The following is a 23,807-nucleotide window of genomic DNA, read 5'->3' as shown; positions in this document are numbered from 1 at the left end:
TAACCCCTTTTGCCATGTGTGTCCCTCTCTCCATTCCCACAGCTGTCAGCCTGGCTCATGGGCTCTTTGTCTCCTTGGACCACGCTGTGGCCATGTAAGTCCTAGCATAAATCCAAGCACACCTCTCTCCAGCTCATCCTTCAGGGGGTCTCCAGTGCTCCAGGGTGAAGGGAATCCTCCTTAGCTAGAAACCTCCTCCCAGGAAAGGCCCTTGGCTGCCTTGGCCACCTGGAGAAGGCCCTCTCCACTTACAAGATTCAGCAAGATTCAGCTCAAGGGTATGGACAGACATACACCAAGTTATTGATATTGATGACCTCCCAAATTGAGATTAGAAGAGGCTAGAGGGAAATTGTCAACACTGCAATTATTCAGCTCTGTATTGTTTAAATATTTATCATGGTTTAAAAAGTCATGACAGAATCAAAAAGTAAAAAACATATAAAGGTGGAAAAATGATATACATTCCCAGATGCCTCCCCGCTCCGCACCTGGGTGTATAAGACTCAGCATCCAGAATTTTTGACTGCACTTTGGCTGCCGCAGTTAGATTTCTCACTCCTTGAAAGCAAGAACTCTCTTTCACATCATCAAATCTGTAGCACAACTGTCACTTATTAAAACCATTTGTTTTCTTAGAATCATGTTAACCACGTGGCTGATGTCCTCTCTCATGATAGTCAGGAGCCTTTGCAAAGGACTACCCAAAGCCACCACAGAATCCTCCAAAATAGAGCTAGTAATCTAGACAAGAAAGATCAGACCAGTGTGATCCATGAAACTGTACAGGACACATGATCCATTTCTTCAATAAACAGCACAGGAGAGAAAAAGATTCTTGGCCGGGCGCAGTGGCTCACGCTTGTAATCCCAGCACTTTGGGAGGCCGAGGCGGGCGGATCATGAGGTCAGGAGATCGAGACCACGGTGAAACCCCATCTCTACTAAAAATACAAAAAATTAGCCGGGCGTGGTGGTGGGCACCTGTAGTCCCAGCTACTCCAAGAGGCTGAGGCAGGAGAATGGCATGAACCCGGGAGGCGGAGCTTGCAGTGAGCCGAGATTGCGCCACTACACTACAGCCTGGGCGACAGAGCGAGACTCCGTCTCAAAAAAAAAAGAAAAGAAAAAGATTCTTAAAAGAGACTTAAGAACTTTAACAACCAAATTCAGCATGTGCATATTTTTAGATCTTAACAAAACAACTCCAAAGAGACATTTGAGACAATTAGGGGAATTTGAACAATGATGGGGTAGTGGAGGGTGTGAAGAATCATTGTTAATTTTGTTAGGTGTGATAAATAGTGATTATGTTTTTAAAAAAAAAAAAGTCCATATTGACATCTGTAATTCCAGCACTTTGGGAGGCCGAGGCAGGCAGATCACTTGAGGTCAGGAGTTCGAAACCAGCCTGGCCAACATGGTGAAGCCCCATCTCTACTAAAAACACAAAAATTAGCTGGGCATGGTGGCACGTGCCTGTAATTCCAGCTACTTGGGAGGCCAAGGCAGGAGAACCACTTGAACCTGAGGTGGAGGTTGCAGTGAGCCGAGGTCGCGCCACTACACTCCAGCCTGGGCGACAGAGACAGAGTAAAAAAAAAAAAAACAACAACAACAAAAAAAAAAACAGTCTATATTGGATATGGGTAAAATCATGTCTAAAAATTGCTTTAAAATACTCCAGTATTTAAAAAAAAAAGAGTACCAGGATAAGCAGATGAAACAAGATTAGGAAAATGTGTTGCTAATTGCTGAAGCTGAATGAGCAGTTATGGGGTCTTGATTCTGCTCTCTTTTTATGTCTTTTGAAAGATTTTCATACTGAAAAGTTTTAAAAGTAAACTTAAATGAGCTTCTAATTTAACACTGTGTGTGCGTGTGTGTGTGTGTACACACACAGAGACACACAGTCCATGAACTGTCTGCCTCAGAATCACCTGGTATGCTTGTTAAAATGCAGATTCTCCAGGTCTCTCTGACACCCCCACCCACTCCCAGCCTCTAATACACCCGTGTTTCTGGTAGGAGGATTCCACTAAGAATATCCATAAAGCCTACTTGCCAGGAGCAGCCTCAGTACACAACCAGTGCCCCGTGTTATTACTGACACTGCCCTTTACCCTCAAGAGTGTCCCAGTCCAGACAACATTGTAGCTAGTCACCCAAGTCAGAGTGAGCCATGCTGTTTCATGTTCTCTTCTCTTGCTGCCCCCACCTGCATCTGCTGAACCCCACTTACCTACCAAAGCCCAGCTCAAGCACAGCCCCCAAGACCTTCTCTAATGGCTCCAAGTGAGATCATTCCTCCACCCTTTAACCACTGACCTGCAGCCTGAGGGCACATAGTGCTGTCCTTTAGCATACCCGCCTGGATGGCCATGCCATGCTTGTGTGTCACTAGCCAGGGAACTCTTTAAAGGCAAGGACCAGGCCAGGTGCGTTGGCTCACGCCTGCAATCCTAGCACTTTGGGAGGCCAAGGCAGGTGGATTACCTGGGGTCAGGAGTTCAAGACCACCCTGGACAACATGGCGAAGCCTTGTCTCTACTAAAAATACAAAAATTAGCCAGGCATGGTGGTGGGTGTCTATAATCCCAGCTACTTGGGAGGCTGAGGCAGGAGAATTGCTTTAACCGGGAGTGTGGGTGGGTGGGAGGCAGGTGGGGGTGTGGAGGTTGCAATGAGCCGAGATCACACCACTGCACTCCAGCCTGGGTAAAAAAGTGAAACTCCATCTCAAAAAAAAAAAAAAAAAGTACCATGCCTTATGTACCTTCTTCTCCCCAGTGCCTGGCACAGAATGGATGTTTAGGAAAATGTTTATCCAGTGAATTATTAAGCAAAGGAATTAATAAATAGAGTCATTGTGCTGGGCATCTCATAGAAACGTCTATGTTTATTTAAATTCTTTTTTTTTTTTTTTGAGATGGAGTTTTGCTTTTGTCACCCAGGCTGGAGTGCAGTGGCACAATCTCGGCCCACTGCAGCCTCTGCCTCCCAGGTTCAAGCAATTCTCCTGCCTCAGCCTCCCAAGTAGCTGGGATTACAGGTGCCCGCCACCACGCCTGACTAATTTTTGTATTTTTGGTAGAGACGGGGTGTTACCATGTTGGTCAGGCTGGTCTCAAACTCCTGACCTCAGGCGATCTGCCTGCCTTGGCCTCCCAAAGTGCTGGAATTACAGGGCTGAGCCACTGTACCCAGCTAAATTCTTATGTATCATCATGATTAATGGCCCCAACCTTTTTGGCACCAGAGACTAGTTTCATGGAAGACAGTTTTTCCATGGTCTGGGCATTGGGGGTGATGGTTTGGGATGATTCAATCACATTGCATTTATTGTGCACTTTATTTCTATTATTATTACATTGTAATATATAATGAAATAATTATACAACTCACCACAATGTAGTCAGCGAGAGCCCTCAGCTTGTTTTCCTCCATCTAGATGGTCTCATCTAGGGGTGATGGGAGACAGTGACAGATCATCAGGCATTAGATTCTTATAAGGAGCGTGCAACCTAGATCCTTCACATGCACAATTCACAACAAGGTTTATGCTTCTATAACAATCTGATGCCATTGCTGATCTGAAAAGAAGTGGAGCTCAGGCGCTAAAGTGAGCAATGGGGAGTGGCTGTAAATACAGATGAAGTTTCTTTCACTCATCTGCTGCTCACCTCCTGCTATATGGCCTAGTTCCTAACAGGCCACAGACCTGTACCCGTTCATGGCCTGGCCTGCTCCCCGGGGTCAAGTGATCTCTGTGAATCTCAGCGCTAAGAGAAAGTGAAGAAGTCATGTAACCCACATACCAAGGGCCTGCTAGCCTGTTCCAAGGTTGTCCTGTCACTCAGCATTTCCTGTGGGCATGATGACGCCAAATTCCAGCTGGGCCAACTCTTCCCAGCTTCCCTGACCTCAGGGCCACCCATCAAAGGTGGCAAACGACAGGTCACTGAATGTGGCGTCATCTGACCTGTGTTCTCCCAGGAGCTCTGCTGCTCCACTAGCGAGCTGGCCTTCTGCCGGGCTTCTGTCTTTGTGCCCTTTCTGATGGGAAAATGAGAAAGGAGGGACACAGTGCGAGATCATTTAGGTCCCATCCAGCTGTAACCAGGGACCGCATACAGGAAAACCCACTGAAATCAGCTGCCTTTTGCTGGCCTAGTCTCGTCTGTCTATATGGCTCTCTTGTCAAAAGATATCCCGAGGAGGCTGAGCTGAATGACTGCGCAGGGAGTAGAGCTGACTTCCGTCAGGTAGATCTGAAAAGGGCACAAAGGAAAGGAAACTTGCCCGTGGACGTGGGACTCTGCAAACTAAAAATTCAAGTCCAGAATTCATCATCTAACTTACTAAATACAACCTTTTCCAACACCACTCCATGCCACCCTCAAAAAATAAAAACCAAGCAGTATAACTGTAGCAATAAAGTAATTAGGGAAGCACACTCTCTCTAAAATGAAACCACCAATACTGTAACTTCCAGCTAAATTTAATTACCATCTAATTTCCTTTACAATAGATGACCTAGTTTTTGGACAATATTCTCAGAAAAGAGATTATATGTGGGTGTAAAAATCTGTCCTATCTTGGGAAAGCAGAGAGACCATTTACTGGCCTCACCGAATCCATCCAGATATAAATATGTGCAAGGCGAATGGATAAGATGCAGCCCCGCTGAAGGAACACACTCTGTTCTTACACAAAGGCTAAAACAGCAAGTGGTCCAACGATTATGCCTCTAACAAAAAGCAATTCCACAGAGACCCAAGAGCTATTTGTCAGACTTGCCGACTGACTTCCAGAGGCCAGCCCTGAACATCTTGTAGGAAGAGCCAGGCTGTGTCTCTGCCCGTCACCTCCTGCATGTGCAGACCCCACCCATGCACCCCAATTCCCAGGTTCCAGGACAAGGCACTGGCACAGAGTAGCCCCACATAATGGGATCTGCAGAGGCCCCTCACACCTCAGAAAGTCCCCTACCTGAAAGGAAAGCAGGGATGCATGCCCAAGGATGCATCTGTCTCACCCTCCCTTCTCACCAAACTTGTCCCGAGCTCAGCACAGTGAATGGTGATATGTGAATGACAATGAATGGTGAGATGCTCAGTGAATGAGTAACAAAGCGAAACTGGAGCATCCCAATCCCAGGCAGCCAGAACAACCCTGAGGACACTATCAGCTGCCCCTCCATTTATTATTTCCCATAATTAAAAGTTGGGGAGAAATGAACATCCTGCCCTCAAGGAGTTCAGAGCCTAGATGGGAAATAAATATGTAAACAAGTAATCGCAGAAGCATAATAAGTTCTATGGCAGGAGAGTCCAGGGTGTTATAGGGGGACTAGGTAGGAGGGAGAGGAGTCAGAGAAGGGGAGTCAGGGTGGCTTCCCAGAGCCCAGCGCCTTGATGCCCAGATCTAGGTGCACAGGGATGGGGAGGGATGGGAGAGATAGAACACTCCAGGCAAAGATATCCGCAAGTGCAAAGGCTGCAGACAGAGAGCGGATGGCAGTGTGAGAAGCAAAGTGTTCCATGGCCTGGGTGTGGGAGAGATAAGAAGAGGTAGACCAGGCTGCTGTGAAGCCAATGTTGGGAGATGCAGGCAATGGTACTGATACCTGATCTCGTGACTTTGGAGGGACATTGAGAGGTTTTAGGCAGGCCAGTGACAAGTTCAGTTTTGTGTTTAAGAACGAAGGCATTGAAATGACATGATGTCTGGGTATTGCAAAATATAAAAACATGTTACTCAAGCAAAATATAAAAACCAAAAGGGAGACTGATTTTTCAAAATGATGAACTGTTGATAATGAAGACCAGTGATGGGTATGTGAGGGTTCATGATATTATTCATTCTATTTTTGTGTAAGTTTAAACTTTTCATAGTAGATATATTTTTAATCACATGAATTATTAAAAAAATAAGATCTGAAGAAGTCCTATTAAATTCATACTTTTTTTTCAATGTTAAATATCCTAATTTAGTAGCCAAAAACTAATGGGAGAGTATTTGGGTATTTTTTTCCACATTTAAAAAATATCACTGTGCTGCAGGATGCAGACTAAATTGGGAGAAAGAAGAGAGAAGACAGGAGCCATTAGGGGGCCTCGGTAGGGCCACAGGTGAGGAATGGCGGTGCTTATACCAACCCAGTGGCAGAGCAGATGAAGGGACGGAGCTAAAACACTCAGAAGGTGAAATGGCCAGAACTCAGTGACTGACTTCGACATGAATGAATCGTGCATTCAATCACTCTCTCCGCAAAGATTTAGGGCCACCTGCTTTGCCAGGGACTGTGGAAGAATAAAAAGGCAGGACCAAGAGACAAGACATCAGCATAGCTCTCTGTGACAGTAACAAGATGAAATAAGCTAAAAGGATAAAAACAGTTTTGCAAAGGAGTAAAAAGTAAAAAGCTATAAGTAAACATTAGCTTAAAACACGCTGGAATGAAAACCAACAAAATCAAAAAATGCTGGAAAATAAATTTGATGAGTTGAACAGTGCACTTAAAATGTTAGAACTGTAAGAGAGCCAAAATAAAATAAACACTAAGATCACATCATAAAAGACAAATAATACAATAAAAACTACAGATAAAAAGGCAAAAGTAAATAATATTAGCTAATGGAACATATTAAAAAGATTAAATAGTGAAATAAAATCATTTAGGATGCATAAATTTTGCTAAAAGCACATTCTAACCAAAAGGTAATACTGGAAATACAGGCTGCAATACGGAAACCAGCAGAGAGGTGAGCAGCCCGGGCCATCTGATCAACCTCACCACCCATCACCACTGTGGAGCTCTCTGAGCCCAGCCTGTACTTGCAAGTCCCCAAATCTACCACAATTTCCTTAAAGGACACTGCCTGGGGGAACTGGGGATTATACCACACAAGCCACAGAAAACCCTCATAAAAATCCTCTTTGGATATCTGTTCCTCTCCTCAAAGCTTCCCACCCACAGCACCTGCCAAAAATCCCTCTTTCTCTCATCCTCCCTCTCCGCTATACTATTCACTCCCATGCACACTAGCCTCTCTGCTCCAGTACCCTTGCTTCTGATAAGAGAACCTCCTGGCCTCACCTCTTAGGGAAGGACAGCTCAGTGTGAGCCTCTGAATTCTCATCTTGCCAGAAAGTGCCCCCTGGAATGGAATGGATGAAATTCTCCACTTCATTACACACACATATGGCAAGATTCCCTCAACACTGGGTTCTTGGAGGAACAAGTACTACCACTCTTCCCAATGTGGCTCAGGGCCTATCCCTGAGCCCAGCACACAGTCCGTGCTCAGTTAACACCTGTGGTAGGTTAAAAAAAGAAAGAAAGAAAAAAGAATCTGTAAACTCCAAGCTGGGTAGGGCTCAAATATCTAACAAACTGAATCCCACAGCAGAGGGTCCCAGCTTCCAACTGATTTCTAATCAGAGCCCCCCAGGGCTCTTATCTATCACATGGGCACCTCCAGCTCCTCCCAGAAGGCACATAAGGTAACAGCAGAGATGCCCTTACTCAAGGGCCACAGCAACAATGAAAGAAGTAAATAACAATGCTGCTGTGTGACCTCAAGGGGAGAGGGCTTCCAGGCAGTGATCAAGGAGGGCTTAATGGAGGAGGGGGAATTGAGCCGAAGACTTGGAAAATGGTTAGGCTGTGTGGATAGAGGGAGAACATGTCAGGATTCCTGGGAATGAACAGGATATGAGCTCACACGCAGAGAGACCACTTCAGCCCTCTACCCCAAAGGCAGACCCCTTGCTCCAGGTTTCTGGCAGAAAGCCAGCCAGAGTCCTGCAGGCAGCATTCTGTGCAAGTTGGAGGAAGTTCCCCAAACTGAACAGTAGAAACTTTGCAGGAGCTGCTGAACTGCCATAAGGCAGGGCCACTGATCTTCTGGCCAAATCACACCTTCCTTTATGATGCAGAAATCCACTCCTGGGCTTTCAGCACACCCTCCAACACGAGGCTATGCAGGCAGCTGCTGCATTTGCATTTGGACAACCATAAGTGTAAGAAGCCATCACACTCTATTCCCTGAAAGAACACAGTAATTCCAGTTGCCTCTTCCATAAGGCACTTCCTGTGACGTTTGAATAGACAACGACAGTTTGCAGCATTATCCTCCTTAGCAAGGATTTGCCTAACCTCTTGTATGAGCTGGATTTCAGTTCTCACTGCCATTTGGATTAAGTAAATCATTACACATACTTATTACCACCAGGACAATTGCTGGCTTTTTATTTTTTCAATTCCAGGGAGAGTGGGAACCTTCTTGGTCTGAGCTTTAGAGAAGACTTGAGGGGGGCGGGGGTATCTTATTTCATTCAGGCTGCTATAATAGAATACCAAAAGAATGGGTGTGCCGGGCATGGTGGCTTATGCCTGTAATCCCAGCACTTTGAGAGGCCGAGGCAGGTGGTTCACAAAGTCAGGAGATTGAGATCACCCTGGCTAACACGGTGAAACCCCGTCTCTGCTAAAAATACAAAAAATTAGCCGGGCATGGTGGTGGGCACCTGTACTCCCAGCTACTCGGGAGGCTGAGGCAGGAGAATGGCATGAACCCAGGAAAGGCAGAGCTTGCAGTGAGCCGAGATTGCGCCACTGCACTCCAGTCTGGGCAAAAGAGCAAGACTCCATCTCAAAAAAAAAAAAAAAAGAATGGGTGCCTTATGAGTAACAAACATTTATTTCTTACAGTTCTAGAGGCTGAGAAGTCCAAGATCAAGGCACCACTAGATTCAGTGTCTGGTGAAAGACCATGTCCTGGTTTTTGGATGACTGTCTTCTCATTGTGTCCCCATGTGGTGGACAAGGGAACACTTTTGGGTCTCTTTTATAAGAGCAGTCATTTCATTCATGAGGGCTCTGCGCTTATGACCTAAACACCTCCCAAAAGCCTCACCACTTAACACCATCCCCTTGAGGATTAGGTTTCAACACATGAGTTTGGGGGTACACAAGCATTCCATCCCTAGCAGGGGTTCCTCATGTCTATAGCCTTGCATTCCTCTGGAAGAAGATGCTACTCTGAAATTCTTCCTGTTTGCTCCAACCGAAATGCCAATATCACAGATATCTGATAGCAAAGTGAATATGGAACAGCCTCCAATACAGAATTTTCAGGAAATGGTTGAGAACCAGTTTTGTAGCTCTTGAGCCCCTTACTCAGTGGCCTTTATTTGCTTTGGGAATATAAAATTCTGAGAGTGGAGGAAGGGGAAATGTGTGAAGCAGTTGCTTTGAAGAGAACTATCATGATGCTGGGAGTCCCACCCTAACCCTTCCATGCAGAGGAAGCAGGACTTGCTTTCTGGAGAAGGTGCTTCTGTTGATCCATTCAAAGACCATGAAGAGCATCCCTGTGGTGAGGGAACACTGTGCCCTGGACAGAAAACTGAGCAGGCAGCCGCTGCATTTGGCTTGTGGCAGCTGGAAAGAGCACACAGCTGGGCTTGGTCTGAACCTCTAGGGTTTACTGGGACAGGATGCAGACCCTGAGGGAAAGCTAGCCTGGAGCCATTTTAAATCCTGCCCAAAGGCTGCCCAGGAGCATGTGGAGAGTGTGAGATGCTGTGTGGAGGAATGTCAGAGAACAGGGATGAGGGCAGCATGGCGGGAAGGAATTGCACATCCTGTATCAAGGTAGTGTCAGTGGGCTTCCCAGGCAGAGGGGTTTCCAGCAAACTCCAGGTCAGGAGTTCAAGACCAGCCTGGCCAACATAGTGAAACCCTGTCTCTACTAAAAACAAAAATTAGCTGGGCGAGGTGGTGCACGCCGGTAGTCCCAGCTACTTGGGAGGCTGAGGCAGGAGAATCGCTTGAACCAGGGAGGCAGAGGTTGCAGTGAGCCAAGATCAAGCTACTGCACTCAAGTCTGGCGACAGAGCGAGACTCTGTCTCAATCAATCAATTAATCAATCAATAAAATTACTTCTCGAAGTTGATGCAGCTACAATGGCTAGAACTGCAGCCCCCCATATTCACATCCGCGTAAGTGAGAGTCAGCTCAAAATATCTGCCAGGCCTGGGAGTACGACACAGATGGCAGTTCAGCAAGGAGATTTGCTGTCCCTCCTTCCCCTCCTCCCTCCCCATCTTCCTCCCCCAGTGATTGGGAACAGCAGTTATCCGGTACAGAGAGAAGAGCAGACGAAGCAAGAAGGACATGGCTCTGCTCTTACAAAGGGTCAGCCACAGTGGGGGTCCAGCCACAGGAGGCACAAAATCTCATGCTAATTATATTCAGAGATTTGATTATTGTTGAGGTCTGGAGATTCTATTTTCTGAACTGTGTTTGCAATTAGTATAACTATTGGTTTGCTGCCTAAGAGTGAGCAGAAAAGCCACAGACCTGCCCAAATTTTTATCATAGGCAAGAGAAATTCACTCCCCACCCCAGCCTACCCGGTGAAATTTAAAAGGGCAATGAGATATATTTGGTTATATCCCCAAAGTCAAGTTTGTTTGACATGCAATAAAAACCATGATTCACTATTGCTATCAACACAGTCCAAAACTAATTCTTTAAAGCTTTTTTTAAATGTCATACATCTTTTGACCCACAAATTCATGTCTAAGGCCGGGTGCAGTGGCTCACGCCTATAATCTCAACACTTTGGAAGGCCGAGACGGGTGGATCACTTGAGGTCAGGAGTTCAAGACCAGCCTGGCCAACATGATGAAACCCCTCTCTACTAAAAATACAAAAATCAGCCAGGCGTGGCGGTGGTGGGCGCCTGTAATTTCAGCTACTTGGGAGGCTGAGGTAGGAGAATCACTTGAACCCGTGAGGCGGAGGTTGCAGTGAGCCAAGATAGTGCCACTGCACTCCAGCCAGGGCAACAGTGAGACTCCGTCTCAAAAAAAAAAAAAAAAAGAATCATGTCTAGAATTTATCCTATGATAATTCTACAATCCAGACTATACAAAAATATTTAGCAAGAAGGGTATTAAATGCAGCATTGTCCATGTGGCAGATATTGTAGTTCAATACAGCCAGCACCAATTTCAGGCCTCTTGTCTGCTGTACAGTAAAGGTATAAAAGCTAAATGTTCATTTCACAGCCTCACTTGCAACTAAGACTGGTCCTATGACAGACTTCTGACCAATGAAAGAGAGACAAGTCTGCAGATGCTGTCTTTCTGCCTTCTTCTTGAAGCTAATGCAGCTACAATGGCTAGAACTGCAGCCCCCATCTTCAGCTCTTGAGTAAATGGCAAGGGAACTGCAGAGAATTCAGCACTGACGTGATGAGCCACTAAACCTGCCAACTCTCACTCTCTTCAGATCTCTTGTTAGATGAGAATTAACTTCTATTTGCTTAAGACACTGTAGTTGGGTTTTCTGTCACTTGAAGCCAGATGCAACCCATGGTAGCACATGCACATTCGCAGGCACACACTCATACACATACATCACAAGACACGCACATACATGCTATGAAAGAAAGGGTGTGGGGGGATATACCAAAATGTATAGTGGTGAAATTGTATGTCATTTTTGTATGCTTCTTTTTTCCTATTGGTATTTTGTAAATTATCTAAAGTGAACATGTATTGTTTTCACGGAAATAAAGTTATAAAAACCATTTTTTGATAGTGAGGCCCTGCCTGTGCTCACTGAAATGTAGACCTGGTTCTTGGTCCTCAGAGAGCTTTGTTCTATGTTCTTTGCTCTAGACTGGTTCAGCATACGCCTACTCTAAACCATGGCTATGAAATGGAACCAGGTGAGACTACTTAAAACACTACTAAAAAAGGCTGAGATGAACAAGGCGCAGTGGCTCATGCCTGTGATCTCGGCACTTTGGGAGGCCGAGGCAGGAGGATCACAAGGTCAAGAGATGGAGACCAGCCTGGCCAACATGGTGAAACCCCGTCTCTACTAAAAATACAAAAATTAGCTGGGCGTGGTGGCACACGCCAGTAGTTCCAGCTATTCAGGAGGCTGAGGCAGGAGAATCGCTTGAACCAGGGAGGCAGAGGTTGCAGTGAGCCGAAAACGAACCACTGCACTCCAGCCTGAGAGAGACTAGAGTGCAGAGTGAGACTCCATCTAAATAAATAAATAAACAAATAAATAAAAGCTGAGATGAAATGATAAGGGCAAGGTTCATCAGAGAGAAAGGGCCACATATTTATCATATCTTAGGTGAAATGTGCAAGGCCTTGGAATTAACAAGTGTTATGGCAGAAAGGAGAGACAAATTAAGGATGGTGGAGCCTCTGGGCTGCAGTGACTCAACAGCAGTTGACAGAACTAGGGAGCTGGGGAGGGGAGCCAGTTTTGAGGTGGGCAGAACTCAGGAGCTCAATTCCGAACATGCTGTGCTTAAGGTAGATGGTGGGGCCTCCCAGGGGTGAAATGGAGTTGTCTGATGATAGTCCCTTCACCCAGTAAACCCTTCCTGAGGAACGAATACATGTGCTCATACATGTATTCATAGCATAATATAGAATTATGTATACATAATATGTTTACATAGCATAATACAGAATTATGCTAATCATGAGGCTACACACAAAGACAAATAAAAGATGGCAATTGATGTACTCAACAGCTTGCAGTCTAGAAAGAAAGAGAAAATGTGAACACCAATTGTACAGCAGTATATAAAGAAGAGCTACAATTTATAGTAAGGAAGCACAGTTTATACTGACTAGATACCAAGACTTCACAATGATGGTGGACCTTGAACTGAAGCCTGTTGGGTAACACGGTATTTCGAGAGGCAAGGAAGGCAGGGAAGAGATTGACAGGTTAAAGAAATCACATGATCCAAGGCACGAAGATGCAAAAAGCCGTGCATGCTCCAACTGACAACAGCATAGAGTTTGTGAAGAGGTGTGGTGGAAGATGGAGATGGGGCCAGCTGGGGAATGATGCAACCTCCAAGCCAAAGAATCCAAACTGTAGCCAGCAGGAAGCCACTGATAAGACTCCAACAGGGTAGAGGCATGACTATAACTGTTGTTGAGAAAGATAACCCCAGTTGTGGAGGGTGAACCTAAGAGACAAGCTGTTAGAGGCAGAGAAACCAGTTATAAAGCCACTGTAATCATCCAGGCAAGGGATAAGAAAACCTTGAACTTGGAGTGTTCAAGGGAAGAGAAAGGAGAAATTGGGAAGACACAGAATGATAGGAGCTTGTGGCTCACTGAGGGGAGAGGAGGGATTTTTGAGTGAAAAAGAAAGATGAGTAGAAAATGCTTAGGGTGTCTAGCCTGAGAGCCTGAGAGGGTGAAGCAGTTTCACTAATAAAATCTTTGCACATTTAATCCTGTCTTGGTGTCTGCTTCCAGAAGTCCTGGACTAACACAGGCTTTTTGGAAGAAGGGCCTACATATTAGCTCAATTCCTGGTATCTAACAGATGTTCAATAAATGAATAAATACAGAAATGAGGGAATCAATCAATGAATAGAGACAAAGTTCCAATAAAGACTTTCAAGACAATAAAAAGAACACAGAAATCACAAAAGAAAACTTCTCTTCCTAATCCTGCTTCTAGAATCAACCCACCTGCTTCCCCTGATTTATCTAAATCCTTCATTTTTCAACCAGTTCCTATGGCAAAAAACTGACACAGCCTTTGCAACCCCACGGAGTGCTTCACTGATACTCCCCTGTTCATTACTCAGTGCCCTGAAAAGCCCTTCACTAACAAATTAGTCTCCCCGTGCCCCTGAAAGAAGCCCCTGTTGTTAGATTGGCAGACGGATGGTTTTTCCTACTTGACAGATGGACCAAGTTCACACACCACAAGTCAGTCCAGGCATCTGTTGGGTTAAAGCCTCTGGAGGACCATGAGACTTTCTCCTATGTACTTAACCAACTATTTCAGCACCTTTGTCTTATTTCAGAAGCCAAGCTGAATCTTCCTGAGCAAGGAGTTGCAGATTTGGTGGATTTATGCTCAGCATGTCAAGGCCCAGAAACTCATTATGTCACAGAAAATCATTTGTTCAGTAAAACCACAAAAGCATAAACAAAAAAATAAACCAATGAGCCACGTGGCAAGAAAAGTATATAAAACAGCAGGAATCACACACACTCCAATCCCATTAGGAAAATAGGAGGTGATTACAAGCAAAAAAAGAAACAAATGGCTTTAATGCACTTCTGTGGAATGGCTGCAGTTCTTCCCTGAGCCGTTGCTTATGAAAATAAATTTACTGATTTCTGGCAAGCTAGGCTACATATATATATATATATACATATTATATACGTATATATACATATATATATATATATGACTTAATACAGTCTAAACAGGCCCATCTAAACATCTAAAATATGATGCTTCGACTATGATATTAATCAAGTCCAGGCCATTGCTTCAATCACTATGTGGCCTGGGAAGTTTCATGAGAAAAAAGCTACTCCATACACAATCCTAAACCATTCTGCTGGCCAAGGCCAGTCTTCCTACCAAGCCTATGTGTGCCATACACAATTGTCAGTGGACAATTTTCCCAACTTGGAAAATCAATACAAAAACTTCTATGCTTTAAATATGGTTAATCATTATGCATCAAAACCATTTTTTAATTTGTGCCATGTCATGACTGAGTTATGTCTCTCTCAAAATTCGTATGTTGAAGTCCTAACCCTCCGGTACCTCAGAATATGGCTGTATTTAGAGATAGGGTCTTTAAAGAGGTAATTAAGTGAAAATGGTCATTAGAGTGAGCCCTAATTCAATATGACTGGTGTCCTTATAAGAGAAAACTTGGGCACAGACATGAACAAAGGAAAATCATGTGAAGACATAAGTAGAAGATGGCCTTCTACAAGCCAAGGAGAGAGGCCTCAAAACATACCAATCCTGCTGCCACCTTGATCTTGGACTTCAAGCCTCCAGGACTGTGAGACAATACATGTCTGTTGCTTAAGCTACAGCCTGTAATACTTTGTTATTTCAGCCATGGCAACCTAATACATGCCACATTTCCTTTTAGTAACTTTGCAACTCCAATAGAACATAAGCCCAGGAGCACGGGGATTTTTGTAGGATTGGATTACTGCGGTCTTCCTAGCATGTAAAATAATGCCTGGGACAGAATTGACACTTGAAATGGTTAATTTTAGGTGTCAGCTCAACTGGATTAAGATATATCTAGATAACTGGTAAAGTATTTCTGGGCATGACAATGAGGGTGTTTCCTGAGAAGACTGGCATATAAGTTGGTAGACTGAGTGGAGAAGATCCACCCTCAACATGGTGGGCACCATCCAATTGGCTGAGGGCCTGGATAGAACAAAAAGGCAGAGAAAAGGTGAATTTGTGCTCTCACTCGCTGTCTCTCTCTCCCTGCCCTCCTGTCCACACCCACCCCACCCCTGCTCAGGGCTGGGACACCCTTCTTTCTCCTGTCCTTTGACATCAGAACTTTAGGTCGTCCAGCCTTTAGACTCCAGGACTTGCAACGGCAGCAATTTTCCCACCCCCCTGCCCCCACTCCAGGTTCACAAACCTTTGGCCTTTTACTGAGAGATAAACTATTGGCTTCCAGGTTCTGAGACTTTAGAACTTGGACTGAGTCATGTCACCAGCTTCCTCAAGTCTCCAGCTTGCAGAAAGCCTATCATGGAACTTCTGAGTCTCCATAATCACATGAGCTAATTCCCCTAATAAATTCCCTCTCATATATATGCATGGCATATATATATATATATATATATATATATATATATATATGTATATATATGTGTGTGTATATATATGTGTGTATATATATACATACACACACACATATATAATATATATGGTCATTAGGATGAGCCCTAATTCATATATATATGCCATATGGCATATATATTCTATTGGTTCTGTCTCTCTGGCTCTCCCTGACACAACACTCAATAAATATCTATTGAAAAAATGGATATAAGAAACTTGAAGCTTTGCTAATAAGATTGGGAACAAGGCAAAAATGTCCCCCTTCACCACTGCTTTTCAATATTATTCTGAAAGTCCTAGCTGAGGCAATAATAAATGGAAATGAAAGGCATATAGAATGAGAAAGAAGAAATAAAATGTATGCAGATGACATAATTTTCTATGTAGAAAAATCTGAAAGAATTGACAAAAAACCTCCTGAAACTAATAAGCAATTATGGCAAGGTTGCACAATACAAGGTTAATGTTCAAAGGTTAATCATTTTCCTATATCCCAGCAATGAACAAGTGGACTTAAAAACAATACATTTATATTAGCACACAAAAATATGAAATACTTAGGTACAAATCTAGCAAAATATATACAAGATCTACATGAGGAAAACTACAAAACTCTGATGAAGACATCAAAGAAAAACTAAGTAAATGGAGAGTTATTCCATGTTCATGGATAGAAAGACTCAATATTGTCAAAATATCAATTATTTTCAACTGATCTACAGATTCAAGGCAATCTCAATCAAAATCCCAGCAGACTATTTTGAAGATATTAACAATTCCACAATTCCACAATTGTGCTTGGTATTTACCCAAAGGGGTTGAAACTTATGCTCATATAAAAACCTGCACATAGATGTGTATAACAGTTTTATTCATAATTGCCAAAACCCGGAAGCAACCAAGATGTCCTTTAGCAGGGGAATGGATACACAGTGGTATATCTAGACAATGAAATATTATTTGGTACTAATTCTAAAGTTTATACAAAAAGACAAAAGATCCAAAATAGTCAAAATAATACTGAAGAAGATCAAAGTTGGAGGAATGACACTGCTCGGCTTAAAGAATTACAGTACTAAAAGTAAACTAAAACAAATCAACTTGATGACAAAGGCTACACTAATCAAAACAGTGTGGTATGGGCCAAAAAAAAAATAGACAAATAGATAAATGGAACAGAATAGAGAGCTCAGAAACAGACCTACATAAATATGGTCACTGGTTTATGGCAAAACGAAAGTCAACACATGGAGAAAAGATAGTATTTTCAACAAATGTTTATAGAAAAACCGACACCCGCATGAAAAATAAAAAAGAATTTAGACACAGACGTTACAACCTTCACAAAAACTAACTCGAATAGATCAAAGACCTAAATATAAAATGCAAAACTGTACAACTCTCAGAAGATGACATAAGAGAAAATCGAGATGACCTGGGTTTGGCAAAGACTTTTTAGATACAACATCAAAGGAACAATCCATGAAAGAAAAGGCTGATAAGCTGGATTTCAGTAAAATTCAAATTTTCTGCTCTATGAAAGTCACCATCAAGAGAGTAAGAAGAGCCACAGACTGGGAGAAAATATTTGTCAAACACGTGTCTCTTAAAGGACTAATATCCAAAATATACAAAGAACTCTTAAAACTCAACAATAAGAAAACAAAACAATCTAATTTTTTAAATGGCCTGAAGACCTAACCAGATACCTCACCAAAGAAGATATACAGATTGCAGATAAGCATATGAATAGATGTATCCATCATTTGTTATCAGGGAAATGTAAGCTAAGACAATAATAAAATACCACAACACACCTATTAGAAGGGCCTAAATCCAAAACACTGAGAACACCAAATGCTGGCGAGGATGTAAAGCAACAGAAACTCTCATTCATTACTAGGTGGGAATGCAAAATAGTAGTCACTTTGGAAAACAGTTTAGCAGTTTCTTACAAAACTAAATATACCCTTAATATAAAATTCTGCAATTGTGCTTAGTATTTACCCAAAGGGGTTGAAACTTACGCTTATACAAAAACCTGTACATAGATGTGTATAACAGTTTTATTCATAATTGCCAAAACCTGGAAGCAACCAAGATGTCCTTCAGTGGGGGAATGGATACACAGTGGTATATCTAGACAATGAAATATTATTTGGTACTAAAATGAAATGGGTTATCAAGCCTTGAAAAGAATAGAGGGAACTTTTATGCATATTATCACTCAGTGAAAGAAGCCAGTCTTAAAAGGCTACATACTGAATCATTCCAACTATATGACATTCCAGGAAAGATAAAACTATGGACACAGTAAAAAAAAGACCAGTGGTTGTCAGGAATTAAAGGGAGAAGGAGGAATGAATAAGCAGAACACAGAGGATTTTTAGGGCAGAAAAATTTTATGTATGATTCCATAATGGTGGATACCTGTCATTATAAATTCATCCAAACTCATAAAATGTGCAACACCAGGAATGAGTCTTAAGGTGAATTATTGACTTTGTGTGATAATGATTTGTCAATGTCAGTTCATCAGTTGTAACATATGTGCCAATCTGGTAGGGAATGTTGACAATGGGAGAGGCTATGCATGTATGGGGCAGGAGGTATATGGAAAATCTCTAATTTCTTCTCAATTTTGCTGTGAACCTAAAATAGCTCTACAAAATAGTATATTTAGAAAATAAAAGAATAGAGACTTACATACCATCCACCTAAAATATTAGTTCTGAACTCCTTTTCCTCTCCTATTCCACTCAAGTCAAATCCTGGTTATATTGTTGAAAAACTGGTTTAGAGAATCCAAACCACCAATCACTGCAATGGGCTGTATTCATTTCTGCCCGGCAAATATACAGTCCAGTCAGATGTGTTCTCTAAATCTGCTTCCTCTTGGATACAAGAGGCGTGAACCATCAGTGAGGAAATCCCTAAGATTATTTATATACCCAAAGGACTACAAATCATGCTGCTATAAAGACACATGCACATGTATGTTTATTGTGGCACTATTCACAATAGCAAAGACTTGGAACCAACCCAAATGTCCAACAACGATAGACTGGATTAAGAAAATGTGGCACATATACACCATGGAATACTATGCAGCCATAAAAAAATGATGAGTTCATGTCCTTTGTAGGGACATGGATGAAACTGGAAAACATCATTCTCAGTAAACTATCGCAAGGACAAAAAACCAAACGCCGCATGTTCTCACTCATAGGTGGGAATTGAACAATGAGAACGCATGGACACAGGAAGGGGAACATCACACTTCTGGGGACTGTTGTCGGGTGGGGGGAGGGGGGAGGGACAGCATTAGGAGATATACCTAATGCTAAATAACGAGTTAATGGGTGCAGCAAAACAACATGGCACATGGATACATATGTAACAAACCTGCACATTGTGTACATGTACCCTAAAACCTAAAGTATAATAATAATTAAAAAAAAGATTATTTATGGAAGTGGGACCTACTGTTATTTCTGTTCCCATCTCCAGAAGGTTTAAGTCAGATACCTTCCAGAACAGTCTAAATGTGGAGGCAGGAAGAGGGGTGGAGAAGATAAAAGACTTTTGGATTAAAAGTGAGGAATTGGCCTGGCGCAGTAGCTGACGCCTGTAATCCCAGCACTTTGGGAGGCCAAGGCGGGTGGATCACCCTCATGAGGTCAGGAGTTCAAGACCAGCCTGGCCAACATGGTGAAACTCCGTCTCTACTAAAAATACAAAAAAATTAGCCAGGCGTGGTGGTGCACGCCTATAGTCCCAGCTACTTGGGAGGCTGAGGCAGAAAAATCACTTGAACCCAGGAGGCCGAGGTTGCGGTGAGCTGAGATGGCACCACTGCATTCCAGCCTGGGCAACAGAGTGAGACTCCATCTCAAAAAAAAAAAAAAAAAAAAAAAAGTGAGGAGTTCTGGGCCATTGATGAAAAACTACTTAACCTCTCCAGACCTTGATTTATCATTTGTAAAATTAGAATAATATTTTCCTTACATCCTTTACAAGTTTATAATGAGAAAAAAAGGAGAAAACAGAACAAAAATTGCTAATGAAAGCACAAAGTTCTAAGAATATTTAAATAACACTACCTCTAATTAAATCAGAATACACAGTCCATATTTAGGCATAGGAGAAAAGAAAGACTAGAAGGAAACACACCCAGTCAGTTATCTGTGGCAGATAATGGTTGTTATCTCTGAATGGTAACATAAGGGTGATTTTCATTTCCTCATTTCTTCTTTCCATATTTTTCTAATTTTTAAATAATAAACATAGTAGTGTGTTAAGCAGACAAAATAGTCTAAAAGAAAAATGTGTGGGTCAGTGAGATCCCACTTTCTCCCTTGGTTACATTGGTTGCCTTCTGGACATTTTATTGCTCTGTTTCTAAGTGTTACACTTAGAAGCTGGGTAAAAGAAATAAAAGAAGGTCAGCTTCAAACCAATCAATTTCTGTTGCATGTTAGCACTCCTTTGAAAGGATTTGATAGAAAGAGGCGGCTGAAACCTCGTGGCTGGAATAAGGCTTAGACAGCATGTTTGCATTTCAACCATTCAGGCTGCCCTCACTCCCTGCTACTACGATTTAACTCTACCATGCTGTTTCATCTCATTTGGGAACCACATATGAAGTTGTTATGGAAATTACTTAATAGAAAAAAATGTTCATAGATTCTCAGATAAAGAGGTACAATGTAGAAGTTCCAGAGGTAAAGAGGTACGATGTAGAAGTTTTGTGCATATGTGATTTATAAAGTGGTACTGCATACTCAGACTCAATACATCAGCAATGGATTGGCTGCTGACCATAATGGTAACAAAAACATATACTTTTATGGGAACAAAACATATGCTTTTATCACTGAACTAAATACTTCTTGAGCCCCCACAATGTGCTAAACAGAATGATGACAAAGACAGACTCAATCCCCTGGCACCTAACACAGTGTCTGAATATATAGAGGCTCCCAATCAACGATTGCTGAATGACTGTATGAACCTCTTGTGCCTGACTGTCCTCACAAATGTGGGCAGGACTGTCCCTGAAGGGACTGGAACCCCCAGTCACCCTAAGGAAAAGAGGCAGGTTATCATGGGTGAGCCAGTTGTATGTCCCTTTCACCAACACCACTACCTCCCAAATAAGGGGGAAACTTTATCCCTTCAGAGTCAAATTAAAATCAAAGATAAAGGAGAGGAATAAATGTCTCAAAAGCTAAACTGAGCATCACAGGCATAATATTAGATGATCCTAAGGAATACTATTAATTTTGTGGAGGGGGGAGTGATAATGTTGTTTTACACTTTTTAAAAAGTGTTTATATATTGAAGCATGTAAGAATGAAGTAACATGAAGCCTGGTATTGTTTCTGAAGCATCTGGGAAGGAGGGTGGGCAGTGGGAAAATTAGGGACCTAGGACACAAAAGCCGTGGGATCAGCAAGACTGGCCACATGTTGGTTATGAGGGAAGCTGGGTGATAGGAACAGGAAGGAATGCCAGTGGTTCCTACACTTGTCTGTGCATCAAAACCAGCCAGGGAGTGTCAAATACGCTGATACCTGCGTTCCACCCACAGAGACAGTGATTTACACGGTCTGGGAAAGTGATTCGGCTTTGGAATTTTTAAAAGATCCCCCAAGTGATTCTAATATGCAGGAAACACTATTCTCTATACTTCTGAGATTCAGTAAATTGCAGAACGAAAGTGTCTTTTAATGTAACAGGGACAAAAGGGTAGTTAAGTATAAGAAGAGGGGCAAGGGGCAGCCCCTGCCTCCTGCATTGTCTGAGAATGAAGGGCTTGCTTGTCTCCCCTCTAAGTCCTTTGGTCCCAGCCTCCTCTGCCAGCAGCTGTCTCCCCATCTCTTGGTTTCTGACTCGGGGTACAGTCCACATTCAATGGCACAACCACAACAACCCACTGTCCCCTACAAATGGCACCACCCTCAAGTCCACAGAAGGACCCCTTGATTGTAGCTATTCCCCCTGACACTTCCAGTGAGCCTGGACTCCACAATGAAGCCATCTTTCCTCCCTCCCTCTTCTACTTTACCACCCTCACCCCATTCTCACTCCTCTCTTTCTTTTGTGACAGTGAATTATCCACTTTTGCCTCCCACTAGGAAGGTGAGACCAGGGCTTCCTAACAGCCTCATGATTGAGTTTAATCATCCTTGGATGGAAGGATGTTTTTTTACTGACTCATTTCCAGCAGGACCTGCAAACCCCTCTCACCTGGTTTTCCAAAGACTCCCACAGGCAGACCCATCTTATGGGATAATGCTTTATTTTAAGCAGAATGTCTCAATAATAGGTTCCATGTTCTCAGCTGTGCTCATGGTGGGGCTGTGATTTTCCTTCATGAAAATGCTATTATTACAGAACTACAGGGTCTCCATGCTCCCAACAAGTCTTCTATTATTTGTGGGGAAATGCTGCTTTAGAGAGGGATTTGCATGTGGTTCTCTCAAGTGAGCCAAGCATGGCTGATAAAAAATGCCCTACAAACCATAACTTCAGCAAGCCTCCCTGACATTCACCAAACACCTAGCTGTGTGGCCAGAAGTTCACTGCAAAGGTGAAAAGACCCCCCAAGTGAAAGAGAAGACCCAGAGAATGGAATTCTGACTACACCTGTGGCTCCTTTATTCTTCTAAGCCACCTGTGAGGCCATCTGGGCCCTCAAGAAGGGCAAGGAAACAACAGGTATTAAGGACCCACTGTGTGCAGCTGCTCTGCACAGAAGCAAGGACTAAAAGTCAACAAGGGAAGCAGGTAGAGTTGGGTGTGCAATAGGGTGTGGTGGGGACTGCAGCCTACACGCTGTAGAAAGAAGGCAACCACTACATAGTTTCAGACCACTGTTTGATGTGGAAATATTGATTCAGTGTAGCCATGTCTATTTTTTTCCAGAGAAGTTGGAGGCCTGGAATTTCAAGGGAAATCTCTCCATTTTTTAAAATCATGGTAAATAATTCTATTTCTGATGGCAAACAGTGTACGCTCCAAACCCCCTGGTCTCCAATCTGCTACCTTGGCTTGATCTATGTTTCTCTCCGCTCCTTCCCTGAACATCCACACCCTCTAATCCTCCCTGCCTTTGTCCTGCTGCCTCCCCTGCCAGTCCCCAGCCCGGGGCACCCCATGCAGACTCCTGTCTCTCTTGCTGAACTGAAAACACCCCTCAGCATATCTGCCTGGGAGGCATCACCATGCCTGATTGCCTTAGCATCCTCAGAACCTTCTTGTGCCTGGCACACAGGCGGTGAAGTTGTGTGTGCTAAATGAGGGAACAGACGAACTGCATTTCCTTTACTCCTCACCCCACCCCAGGATTCTCATCCCCATCTCACGGAAGAGGAAACTCAGGCTCAGCCAGGATGAGGTACCAGTCTCAAACTCCACAGCTGGTGGAAGGCTGAGCTGGAGGTGCAGCCCGCGCCTGTCTAACCCCAAGCCTCTGCTCTTTGGGCTGCCTCCTCGTGTGTCATTTTGCTCCTCCCAGTCTTCAGAAGCCCTGAACCACGTGCAAGCATTTTGTACCTACGGGAAACCACTGTCCTAGCTTGAGGTAGGAACAAACAGCATATTAAAAGCATATAAAAATTCCCCCTCCACTTTTCATCCTAACGTGTCACCAGGCCACTCGCTGACTTATTTACTGTTATAGACTGCGTCCCCTTGCTGGGTCAAGGCCTGAAGTGGGTGAGCAAGTCCATATATTTTAAATGCCCATAAAATATCCAACAGCAAGTGCATGTTAACTGGAGTCCTCTGCCCTCCAGTTAGGAGTTTTCAAACCACACAAAACATCTATTCTGCCTTTGACCTTTTAGTATTTAAAACTATCACCAAAACATTGCCCTCCAAAAACAACAACAACAACAAAAACAGAACAGCTTGTTCACATTATTCCTGAACACTCGTGCACACGCTGGTGGTCCTGCGTCCCTCTGGGATGCTCTTACGGCCTCCAGGGCGTACGTGGGAGTCGGCTCAAACCCTTCTCTGAGAACAGACGCACCCCTGCTCCCAGGAAACTGACCTGCCGGCTTCAGCTCTAAGCCCCCAAATCACACAAAAGCA

The 23,807-nt window shown here is 43.3% G+C and overlaps 1 protein-coding gene across 1 annotated transcript in view; it reads right to left on the bottom strand.

Annotated features, from left to right (window-relative positions):
• Positions 1-23,807, bottom strand: part of THSD7B (thrombospondin type 1 domain containing 7B) — a 1,279,053-nt gene that overhangs the window by 1,219,091 nt on the left and 36,155 nt on the right. Inside the window, exon 3 of the mRNA XM_063631314.1 lies at positions 3,406-3,461. The gene's annotated coding sequence lies outside the window, so the exon portion shown is untranslated. The remainder of the gene's footprint in view (positions 1-3,405; positions 3,462-23,807) is intronic.

This window comes from Symphalangus syndactylus, chromosome 22 (genome assembly GCF_028878055.3).
Source record: "Symphalangus syndactylus isolate Jambi chromosome 22, NHGRI_mSymSyn1-v2.1_pri, whole genome shotgun sequence".
In the NCBI taxonomy this organism is placed as follows: Eukaryota; Metazoa; Chordata; class Mammalia; order Primates; family Hylobatidae; genus Symphalangus; species Symphalangus syndactylus.
Note: the sequence above shows the minus strand (reverse complement) of the source record. Positions and strands in the feature narration are given on the sequence as shown.